This window comes from Ranitomeya variabilis, chromosome 3, assembly GCF_051348905.1.
Source record: "Ranitomeya variabilis isolate aRanVar5 chromosome 3, aRanVar5.hap1, whole genome shotgun sequence".
Taxonomy (NCBI): domain Eukaryota; kingdom Metazoa; phylum Chordata; class Amphibia; order Anura; family Dendrobatidae; genus Ranitomeya; species Ranitomeya variabilis.
The window spans coordinates 264,170,396-264,182,943 of NC_135234.1; positions in this window are offsets into that span (position 1 = coordinate 264,170,396).

Genomic DNA, 12,548 nt, shown 5'->3' on the forward strand with positions numbered 1-12,548 from the left:
CCCATATAGTGCTGCACAAACGTTATGGCCCCCATATAGTGCTGCACAAACGTTATGACCCCCATATAGTGCTGCACAAACGTTATGGCCCCATATAGTGCTGCACAAATGTTATGGCCCCCATATAGTGCTGCACAAGCATTATTGCCCCCATATAGTGCTGCATAAACGTAATGCCCCCCATATAGTGCTGCACAAACATTATGACACCCATATAGTGCTGCACAAACATTATGACCCCCATATAGTGCTGCACAAATGTTATGGCCCCCATATAGTGCTGCACAAACGTTATGACCCCCATATAGTGCTGCACAAACGTTATGGCGCCCATATAGTGCTGCACAAACGTTATGGCCCCCATATAGTGCTGCACAAACATTATGGCCCTCATATAGTGCTGCACAAACATTATGGCCCCATATAGTGCTGCACAAACATTATGGCCCCCATATAGTGCTGCACAAACATTATGGCCCCCATATAGTGCTGCACAAACATTATGGCCCCCATATAGTGCTGCACAAGCATTATGGCCCCCATATAGTGCTGCACAAGCATTATTGCCCCCATATAGTGCTGCATAAACATTATGGCCCCATATAGTGCTGCACAAACATTATGACACCCATATAGTGCTGCACAAACGTTATGGCCCCCATATAGTGCTGCACAAACGTTATGGCCCCCATATAGTGCTGCACAAACATTATGACCCCAATATACTGCTGCACAAACATTATGGCCCCCATATAGTGCTGCACAAACATTATGGCCCCCATATAGTGCTCCACAAACATTATGGCCCCCATATAGTGCTGCACAAACATTATGGCCCCATATAGTGCTGCACAAATGTTATGGCCCCATAAGATGCCCCATACAGATATTTGCCCCATTTGCTGTTACTGCGATTAAAAAAAAAAAAAAATCACATACTCACCTCTCCATCGCTCAGGCCCCCGGCACTTTCAATATTCACCTGACTTCGGTCCAGCCACCACTCCATCTTTTGCCTCCTCTGCACTGATGTTTAGGCAGAGGGCGCGCACTAACTACGTCATCGCGCCCTCTGACCTCAGCATCACTGCAGAACATGGACGGCAACTGGAACGAGGAGCAGGTGAATATCGCGCAGCGCAGTGCTCCACTCCCCGTATACTCACCTGCTCCTGGCGCGGTGCAGTCCCTGCTTCCCCGGCGCTGCTGCTTCTTCCTGTACTGAGCGGTCACCGTTACCACTCATTACAATAATGAATATGCGGCTCCACCCCTATGGGAGGGAGCCGCATATTCATTACTGTAATGAGCGGTACCATGTGACCGCGCAGTACAGGAAGAAGCTGGGGCGCCGGGAAGCAGGGACCTGCAGGTACCGCACCAGGAGTAGGTGAGTATAATTAGAAACCCCCCGCTCCCTGGCCCTGCCAACCCCCTCTTTGGACCGCTGCATCATCAGGCGGCCCGCTGGCGCCCCCCTGTCGGCTGCGCCCAGGGCACATGCCCCGGCTGCCCCCCCCGGATACGCCACTGCAGCAAGATGTAATGCAGAGGGAGAGGGGGCATTGCCTCTTCTATCTTTAGCTATATTTTATCCTCTGAGTTTCTGATCCAATGGATCGTTCTTGAAATATGTGCTGCTTGATAATATTTTGCAATATCTGGAGCACCCATTCCTCCCATGTCTTTTGGAAGCGTAAGGGATTTAGAATTAATTTGCGGTTTACTTTTTTTGCCAGATGTAATTAAAGAATAGGGAGTGTACTTTAGCTAAAAAGGAGTAGGGGATTTGGATTGGGAGCATATTAAACAGGTAGATAAATTTTGGTAGGATTAAGCTTTTTAGAATGTTTTTCCTTCCTATCCAAGACAGAAAGGTGTCTTTCCAGGACTGGAGGCATGAAGTTGTGTTTCCTAATAGATGATTATAATTAAAGGTAACAAGATCTTTGTCAGACGCATATAACTGAATGCCTAAATACGTGAATGCCGCTGTTTTGTAATGGGTGTCACGGATTTGCAAACCTTCTACATCTTCACATTGTTGAATGGCCTGTAAAAGTGGTTCCAGTGATAGGACAAAAAGTAACGGAGACAATGGGCATCCTGGCCTTGTACCATTGAGGATCTGGAATGAGTCCGTGAGAAATCCGTTTAATCTTATTTTAGCTGTGGGCATTGAGTACATACCCATAATCGCAATTATTGTTGGAAGGGGGAAACCAAATTTTAATAATGTTTCCTGTAGGAATGTCCAGTCAACCCTGTCGAAAGCTTTTTCAGCATCTATACTCATTAGCGCAATCGGTATTTTCTTCAGCTTTACTTATTGCATCAGGTGAAGAATTTTATATGTATTATCTTTCCCCACTGTACCTTTCACAAATCCAGATTGATTTAAGGAGATTAACTGAGGCAGCACAACCGCAATTCTGTTTGCCATCATCCTCGCATAAAGTATTAGATCCATATTCAACAATAATATAGGCCTATAACTGCCGCATTGTTCCGGATCTTTCCCTTCTTTATAAATCAGTGAGATTCTGGCTTCCAGAAGCTGACATGGTGCCTTTCCACCTCCCTGAAGAGAGTTGCACATGTTAAGAAGGTAGGGGAGTAAGATTTCAGCATTGGATTTGTAATAATGAGCTGTGAAGCCATCCGGCCCTGGGGCTATCCCTTTGGGACACTTTGACAGGGCTGACTGGAGTTCCATAAGTGTAAATAGCTTAATTAATTGTTCTTGTTGAGTAGCAGATAGGATTGGGAGATTTAGGTCTTTTAAGAAAGTTTGGATATCACGTTTCCTCTGGCTTTTTTCTTTTCCTCCTTCGTCAAGGCGTAGTTGGTATAGGGATTTGTAATAATTTAGAAATTCTTTTCCTATCTGGGAATAGTTCTGGGTTTTAGAACCAGCTTTAGTTTTTATAGAATTAATAAATGTGCGAGCCTGCCTTTTTTTGATTAATGACATGGTCAGTTTAGAAGCTTTATCTCCATGCACTAGTATGCGGTTTTTCCAAGAGGTGAAACATTTAGCTGATTGTTCTCTGAGAATGTCCTTTAGTTTTTGTCTTTTTTCTGTAAGTTCTAATAGGGTTTGTGGTAGTAATGTTTTCTTGTGTTGAGATTCCAGTCATATTATCTCTCTATGTAACGAATCTAATTCTTTATTTTTATTTTATTCAAGTAGGATGCTATAGATATGTTTTCCTCGTATCACTGACTTATGTGCTTCCCAAAGTATTAAGGGTGATGTCTCAGCTGTATTGTTTAACTCAAAATACATTTTAATGGCCTTATTAATATGAGATGTAGTGGAGGGGTTGTCTAAGAGGGAGTCATTTAATTGCCAGGATTTTTTGGGGGGAGAATTGTTTAGATAGGATCAACGAGGTTGTTACATATGAGTGGTCAGAGAACAGCGAGGGTACAATATCTGCTTGTTGGATATTGGGCAATAATGATCTAGGAGCACATATATAATCTATTCAGTGATAGGAGGCAAGTGGATGTGAGAAAAAAGTGTAATCACGTTTAGCCGGATGCATGTAGCGCCAAATATCTATAAGGTTTAAGAAAAGAAGAGCCTGTTTCAACCTTGCCAGGTCTCTCAAAGAGATTGCACTCTTTTTCTTCGTAGTATCAATGGAGGGTTCTAGGGCTAGGTTGAAGTCTTCTCCTAGTATGAGGATACCTTCTCTGAAGTCTCTTATTTTCTTAAACATGGTTAGCAGCCATTTTAATTGTTTCTTGTTTGGAGCATAAAGATTACAGATAGTAACGGCCACACCCGCCAAGACCCCTTTTATCATTAAATAACACCCATTTGTATCCGCCACTTGGTCGTGGAGTAGGAATGGAATTCCTTTAGCTATGGCTATTGATACTCCTTTTGATTTCATTTGGGGTGAAGTGGCATGAAACCACATGTCATAATATGCTTTCTCAAATGTAGGAACTTTGTTGCTAGTGAAGTGAGTTTCTTGTAAAGGTACCTTCACACTAAGCGACGCTGCAGCGATATCGACAACGATGCTGATCGCTGCAGCGTCGCTGTTTGGTCGCTGGAGAGCTGTCACACAGACAGCTCTCCAGCGACCAACGATGCCGAAGTCCCCGGTTAACCAGGGTAAACATCGGGTTGCTAAGCGCAGGGCCGCGCTTAGTAACCCGATGTTTACCCTGGTTACCAGTGTTAAATGTAAAAAAACAAACACTACATACTTACATTCGCGTCTGCTTCCCTGCACTGTGTGAGCGCCAGCCCTAACAGCAGAGCGGTGACGTCACCGCTGTGCTGTGCTTTCTGGCCGGCACTGACACACTCAGTGCAGGAAGCTCTGAGCAGCAGCGCAGACGCCGGGGGACGTGACAGACATCAGAGGGTGAGTATGTACTGTTTTTTTTTTACTTTTACAATGGTAACCAGGGTAAATATCGGGTTACTAAGCGCGGCCCTGCGCTTAGTAACCCGATATTTACCCTGGTTACCATTGTAAAACATCGCTGGCATCGTTGCTTTTGCTGTCAAACACGACGATACACGCCGATCTGATGACCAAATAAAGTTCTGAACTTTCAGCAAAGACCAGCGATATCACAGCAGGATCCAGATCGCTGCTGCGTGTCAAACACAACGATATCGCTATCCAGGACGCTGCAACGTCACGGATCGCTATCGTTATCGTTGTAAAGTCACGTAGTGTGAAGGTACCTTAAGAGCAGTAGGTCAACACCCTTTTTCTTAAAGTGTGAAAGGGTTTGACCTCTAGGTGTCGGTGAATTGAACCCGTTAGTGTTGGAAGTGAGTAATGTAAATACCTTCTGGTTGTCAGCCATCTGGATGTATCTTCCAATGATCGTGATCGTCCCAAGGTGCCTGGGGGGAAGGAGGAAAGGGGGAACTAAGGGAAGAGAAGAGAGGGAAGGCGTAGAAAAATTGTGAGAATGAAATATTAGAAATTGAAGAGACATAACATAGTACTTAATAAAGTACAACATATTGAAAATTGATGTTGAGAATATTAAATTAATGCCAGCTAGCAAGAGGCAAGTTAACCTGTAACAACAGTTACATTCTAAACTCAAAGTATTACTTCTAATTATAAAGAAGGTTTACACAAATGGTCAATTAACTAAGATATAATATTAGGGAAGGCTATAAAGGATCCCTATGATGCTAGATCAGTCAAAATAGTTGAAATGATCTCTTCATGTGTCCGGATCTTTGGTAGGAGTCAACCTGGACACTGTACGTTTTGTCTTCTGGGATTTGGGTGTTGAGACATGGTGCCTATGGTGTTTGGGTAGGTGTAGGAAGAGGTTGTAGCAAGGAAGCTGCATGGAAGGTCTCGATGTCTGGATACTGGTCCAGAGAGATGTTCAGTTCTTTGCAAATTTTTTGGATTTCGGCAGAGGTTCTGGCTTGTAGTCTTTTGTCTTCAGTGATGACTTGTATTCAGCGGTATTGAAATTTTTTCTGAAGAACAGCATCAGTGAATGGTTTAAGTAGATAGCGCTTCTTTAGAGTAATTGCTGAAAGGTCCTGGAAAAGTTTGACTTGTGAACCTTCAAATATAATGTCTTGTGCTTCCCTCGCACGTTTTAGAATCAGATCTTTGGTGCGGAAATCTAAGAATCTGCATAGTACATCTCGAGGTGGGTCTCCTTGTTTAAGTTTAGGGCGGAGCGCTCTGTGAATTCTTACAATTTCCATATCTTGGGGGTCTTGCTCCAATAGGAGAGAGCGGAAGACCTCAGTTGCTGCTTTATTCAAAGCGTCAAAGGCGACAGATTCCGGAAGGCCTTTTATTCGGATGTTATTTCTGCACTCTCGGTTTTTGTGGTCCTCTAGGGTGGAATGAACAATTTGCAATTGCTCCTCCTCAGCTTTGATACAGGACAGAATGGCATTAGAATACTCTGTACAGCTGTTTTGAGCGTTTTCTAAGGTCTCCAGTCTATGGCCTTGTTGTGATATTTCCTGTTTGATATCTGTCAGCTCTTTTCCAATGTAACAGAAGAGCGTGTGCACAGCAACTAAAAGGTGCATGGGTAGGTTCCCAAACCGTAGTAATCAATTCAACAAAACCCAGCACTCAACTTTGTGGTGAGTAATTATAGAATTTATTGATCCCAATGCGTGATAAAGACGTTTCGGTCCCTACACGGGGCCTTCATCAGTAACTGAAAAATTGCATACAGAAATATACAATATCACAACTAACATAAACAAAATAAAACAGCAAAGCAAAGGGAATAATAAGAAAAACAAAAGTATATACAAGCGAGTATCACAAAACCATACTAGTAGTGGCAGAATTGCAGACAAGGATACATTTGCTATAGAAAGCTGTAACAAATCATGGCACAACGCAACATATTTAGTATAGAACATACCGTACAGAGGGATGTGTGGTGAGAAGGACGGCTATGGAAGCCTGTGAGAGAAAGATGATGGTGGTATTTGAACGCCTATGAGTGAGTCAGAGTCGTGAAAAAAGGGGGTGGTGTGGTCTTACCTAGTAGCATGGATGTAACAGAGAAGCGAGGGTTACCACTTAAGGTAGGGACAAAGCCTGTATATGAGGTGTATTAGCAAGGATTAAAATATGGCGCACATTAATGCACATATATGTATTGTATTAGTTATGGCGCGTATAGAAGCCGGGTTGTGCATACCTGTGTCCTGTGGTATCGCGGTATCCACCGCTGCGGAGAGGACACGAGGAGATGGGCTTATTTATGCCGTGGTGTGGAAGATCCGGCCGGAATATGGTTTCCGGTTATAGACGCAGGTCGGGTTATACTGCGCATGTGCGGAAGTGACGTCCCTCTGGAGCTGTCACTCCTTGCGTTCCACCGCCGAGAGGTCTATGTGTACTGAATAGCGTGGGCTGGGCTATACTGCGCATGTGTGGAAGTGACGCATGCATGGGGGTGTTACTACTTGCGTTCCACCGCCGAGTGGATATTGCGTTCCACACTAAATAACATGGGCCGAACGGTTCCATGCATATGTGGGAGTGACATATGGAGTTGCCACTTAGTATGTTACAAGATATATGTGTGCCACTTAAGTATAGCGGGCGTATGTGCGCCTTGTAACTAATAGAGCAGATAGCTGTTAGGTGGGCATAATAGGGTGGCATGACCATGTAGGTAGATTATAGTGTGGAGAAACCGAAAGAAATAAAAAGAGAAAAACTAGGCTAGGTACATGATGACCAGGTGCATTTATCAGGTGGAGAAGTGTTGCAAACCGGTACATAATAGACCCATGGGTGAGTGAAGAGATGCTAGACGTGCAGGATTCTATTCAGTGCACAGCAGTGTCCGTGGGTCAATATAGGTGACTCTAGGGAATAAAGAAGAGGTATTAGTATATGCACAGACAAGCAATCTAAACACTTTACAAAAATGCCATCAGGTCATAATCTTTATTTAAACCCTTGGGAGAAAGAGTTTCTAATGTGTGGATCCAAAAGGCTTCCCGTTTTTTCAATAAAGTAACCCTGTCACCACCTCTCCTGGGGGGTGGAACTGAATCGATGACTTGGTACCTAAGCTGTGATACCGAGTGCCCATGTGACTGAAAATGATTGGGAATTGGTAATAACAGATTATTGCACCGGATTGTGGATTTGTGCTTAGAGATCCTGTTTCTAATGGGCTGCGTGGTTTCACCGATATAGAGGAGGCCACATGGGCATTTTATCATATATACTACAAAGGAAGAATCGCACGTGAAGAAATCTTTGATGTAAAAGGTTTTACCAGACCTGGGGTGACGGAATGTGTTACCTCTTTGGATATTGTTGCACTGGGCGCAGTGCAAACAAGGGAATGTGCCTGTTTTGGGTTTGGCTAGAAAACGTTGTTTTTGAGGGATGCCTGGGCCAATGTCGGCCCTAACTAAATTGTCCCTAAGATTAGGCGGTCTCTTGAAGCAGGGTAAGAATGGTACCCTGAATTCCGGCACGGTGGGGTAGGCAGTGGCTAACAAGTGCCAGTGTTTCCTGATGGACTTATGTAGTATATACGAAGCAGGATGGTAGAGATGGACAAACGGAATCCGTTTGTCCGCATTTCTGACAGGGGTGGTGAGTGGAGGGTCCCTTGATTGTTTTAAGACCTCAGGAGGGTAACCTCTCTTTTCAAATTTGTCGGTCATATCCTGGAGTCGTTTGTTTCTTAAAGGGCCATCCGGGACAATGCGTTTGACTCTATGAAACTGGGATCTAGGAATAGAACGTTTAACCGGAGGAGGATGGAAACTTTGAAAGTGAAGTATGCTGTTCCTATCTGTTGGTTTAATATACAGATCAGTGGATAGTAAGCCCTCACTGTCCTTGAGGACCATAGTGTCCAAAAAGTTGATGGCGTGACGGTCATAATTCATGGTGAATTTAATCCCTGGCCAGGCACCATTAAGAAATGTGAAAAACTCATGTAGGGACTCCAATGAGCCCCCCCAAATGCAGAATATATCATCAATATAACGTTTCCAGAGGGAAACGTTATTGATGTATAGGGGATGTTGATAGATGATAGAAGATTCGAATTCAGACATATAGGTATTAGCATAGGGGGGCGCTACATTGGAGCCCATGGCGGTCCCACGGGTCTGCAGAAAAAAGTTACTCTGAAATAGAAAGAAGTTGTTAAACAACACAGTCGTCAGAAGGTCCACACAGAGGTTAATTTGATCGGTGTCAAAGCCGGATTTGGTAAGTGAATGGTGGACTGAGTTAATACCATTGATATGTGGGATAGAGGTATGGAGGTCTTTGACATCGAAAGTGACCAATAGGGTATCGGTTGGAACTTGTTGGATTTGTGAAATGCACTGTAGGAATCCCCCTGTATCAAGAAGAAATGATGGTGAGGTCTGAGTAATGGGGGTCAATACTTTCTCCAAATAGATGGACAATGGGGACAGGATAGAGTCGGTGGAAGCAACTATGGGTCTCCCCGGAGGGTTGTGTAAGTCTTTGTGAATTTTAGGTAAGGTATAAAATACCGGTGTTGTAGAGTTCTCCTTTTTTAGAAATTGATGAGTCTTGGTGTCTAGGATGCCAAGCGAAGAGTATTTAGACAGGATGGACTCAATTTTCGCACGGATCTCTGAAGTGGGATCCTTAGTGAGTCTAGTATATACCGTAGTGTCACCTAGTTGTCTATTGATCTCAGATATATATGTCGCCTTGTCCATCACTACAAGGGCTCCGCCCTTATCCGCCGGTTTGATAACAAGGCTGTCATCCTTTTGTAGTGATGACAACGCTTGTAGCTCAGTAGAAGACAGATTATGGGGAAAGAATAATCGATTCTTTTCAATATCATTACGTATAGCATGGAATGAATCTTGAATGAAACTTACGAATGTTTCTACCGCGTGGGACGTCTGGGGTGGGCGAAAAGAACTTTTGTTACGGAGACCCAAATTGGAGATGGACATGGGATTGATGTTGGTAGTAACAGTGTCAGAGGTAGGTAATACAGCAAAGTGAGCTTTAAGTCTGAGAAGACAGAAGAAACGCTGTAGATCCATTTCAAGTTGAAATGTTTTACACTGATATGAGGGACAAAAGGATAGACCCTTTTGAAGGACACATAATTCGGCAATACTCAGAGACCTGGACGAAATGTTAACAACAATCGATTCTATACCTTGGATCTCGTGATCCTTGTAAAGTCCGGAGCGGTTTTTCTTTCCGTGGCCCCGTCTGGTCTTCTTCTGGGGAAGCGACGTCGAGGTCCTAAAAAAGGAGCAGAAGTGGAGGGGAGTGAGCTCCTGTCCGGCTCCGAACCCGATGTGGAGTAGTCCGTAGAGGATCTTGGGTTGCGTGAAAATTGACGTCTTGATGAAGAGTTGCCCTGCCATCGATACACTTGGTTGGTCTCGTAGTCTATCGTATCCCTGGAGAATTTGCTGCGTTTGCGGTTCTCAGTGTCCCTTTTATGCAAGTTGATGCGGTCCTGGATTTGAGTTTTCAAAGATTGAATTGATTACTTGTACACCTTGTACACCTGACGAACTTCAATCTTTGAAAACTCAAATCCAGGACCGCATCAACTTGCATAAAAGTTGCATCAAATTTGAAAAGAGAGGTTACCCTCCTGAGGTCTTAAAACAATCAAGGGACCCCCCACTCACCACCGTGCCGGAATTCAGGGTACCATTCTTACCCTGCTTCAAGAGACCGCCTAATCTTAGGGACAATTTAGTTAGGGCCGACATTGGCCCAGGCATCCCTCAAAAACAACGTTTTCTAGCCAAACCCAAAACAGGCACATTCCCTTGTTTGCACTGTGCCCAGTGCAACAATATCCAAAGAGGTAACACATTCTGTCACCCCAGGTCTGGTAAAACCTTTTACATCAAAGATTTCTTCACGTGCGATTCTTCCTTTGTAGTATATATGATAAAATGCCCATGTGGCCTCCTCTATATCGGTGAAACCACGCAGCCCATTAGAAACAGGATCTCTAAGCACAAATCCACAATCCGGTGCAATAATCTGTTATTACCAATTCCCAATCATTTTCAGTCACATGGGCACTCGGTATCACAGCTTAGGTACCAAGTCATCGATTCAGTTCCACCCCCCAGGAGAGGTGGTGACAGGGTTACTTTATTGAAAAAACGGGAAGCCTTTTGGATCCACACATTAGAAACTCTTTCTCCCAAGGGTTTAAATAAAGATTATGACCTGATGGCATTTTTGTAAAGTGTTTAGATTGCTTGTCTGTGCATATACTAATACCTCTTCTTTATTCCCTAGAGTCACCTATATTGACCCACGGACACTGCTGTGCACTGAATAGAATCCTGCACGTCTAGCATCTCTTCACTCACCCATGGGTCTATTATGTACCGGTTTGCAACACTTCTCCACCTGATAAATGCACCTGGTCATCATGTACCTAGCCTAGTTTTTCTCTTTTTATTTCTTTCGGTTTCTCCACACTATAATCTACCTACATGGTCATGCCACCCTATTATGCCCACCTAACAGCTATCTGCTCTATTAGTTACAAGGCGCACATACGCCCGCTATACTTAAGTGGCACACATATATCTCGTAACATACTAAGTGGCAACTCCATATGTCACTCCCACATATGCATGGAACCGTTCGGCCCATGTTATTTAGTGTGGAACGCAATATCCACTCGGCGGTGGAACGCAAGTAGTAACACCCCCATGCATGCGTCACTTCCACACATGCGCAGTATAGCCCAGCCCACGCTATTCAGTACACATAGACCTCTCGGCGGTGGAACGCAAGGAGTGACAGCTCCAGAGGGACGTCACTTCCGCACATGCGCAGTATAACCCGACCTGCGTCTGAAACCGGAAACCATATTCCGGCCGGATCTTCCACACCACGGCATAAATAAGCCCATCTCCTCGTGTCCTCTCCGCAGCGGTGAATACCGCGATACCACAGGACACAGGTATGCACAACCCGGCTTCTATACGCGCCATAACTAATACAATACATATATGTGCATTAATGTGCGCCATATTTTAATCCTTGCTAATACACCTCATATACAGGCTTTGTCCCTACCTTAAGTGGTAACCCTCGCTTCTCTGTTACATCCATGCTACTAGGTAAGACCACACCACCCCCTTTTTTCACGACTCTGACTCACTCATAGGCGTTCAAATACCACCATCATCTTTCTCTCACAGGCTTCCATAGCCGTCCTTCTCACCACACATCCCTCTGTACGGTATGTTCTATACTAAATATGTTGCGTTGTGCCATGATTTGTTACAGCTTTCTATAGCAAATGTATCCTTGTCTGCAATTCTGCCACTACTAGTATGGTTTTGTGATACTCGCTTGTATATACTTTTGTTTTTCTTATTATTCCCTTTGCTTTGCTATTTTGTTTATGTTAGTTGTGATATTGTATATTTCTGTATGCAATTTTTCAGTTACTGATGAAGGCCCCGTGTAGGGACCGAAACGTCTTTATCACGCATTGGGATCAATAAATTCTATAATTACTCACCACAAAGTTGAGTGCTGGGTTTTGTTGAATTAATAGCTCTTTTCCAATGGGCTCTAGTGCCTTGGATAAAATTCGTTTGATGAAGGAGTGCGTCACCGGCTGATCTTTGCAGCCAGAGCCCATATCACTTTCCATGTCTGTATCTGTTTCCCCTTCTAGAGCTGAATTAGCAGAGTAGTTTGTTTTATTAGCACTGGGATTAGTAAAATGCTTTTTTAAATATTTATCCAAGTCCGATTGAGTGGCTAAAGAATTTGCCTTAGTTGATCTGGCGTCTTAGTGCCCGATTTGACCATTGTATAATATGTTAAAACACAAAAAAGCTATTAATTCCTCCTCTAGTCAGCAGGCAGAGTTCCTACTGTTTCATATTACTAGAGTACTAACAATGTAGCCCAATTATTAGTTCAAGTATTGCGGTCACAGTTATGAAGACCCACAGGTTCCTGTATTGTTCTGAACAAGAAAAAGGGAGTTATAGCTTCTTTATGCGACCATTAGGTGTCAGTGTTGGA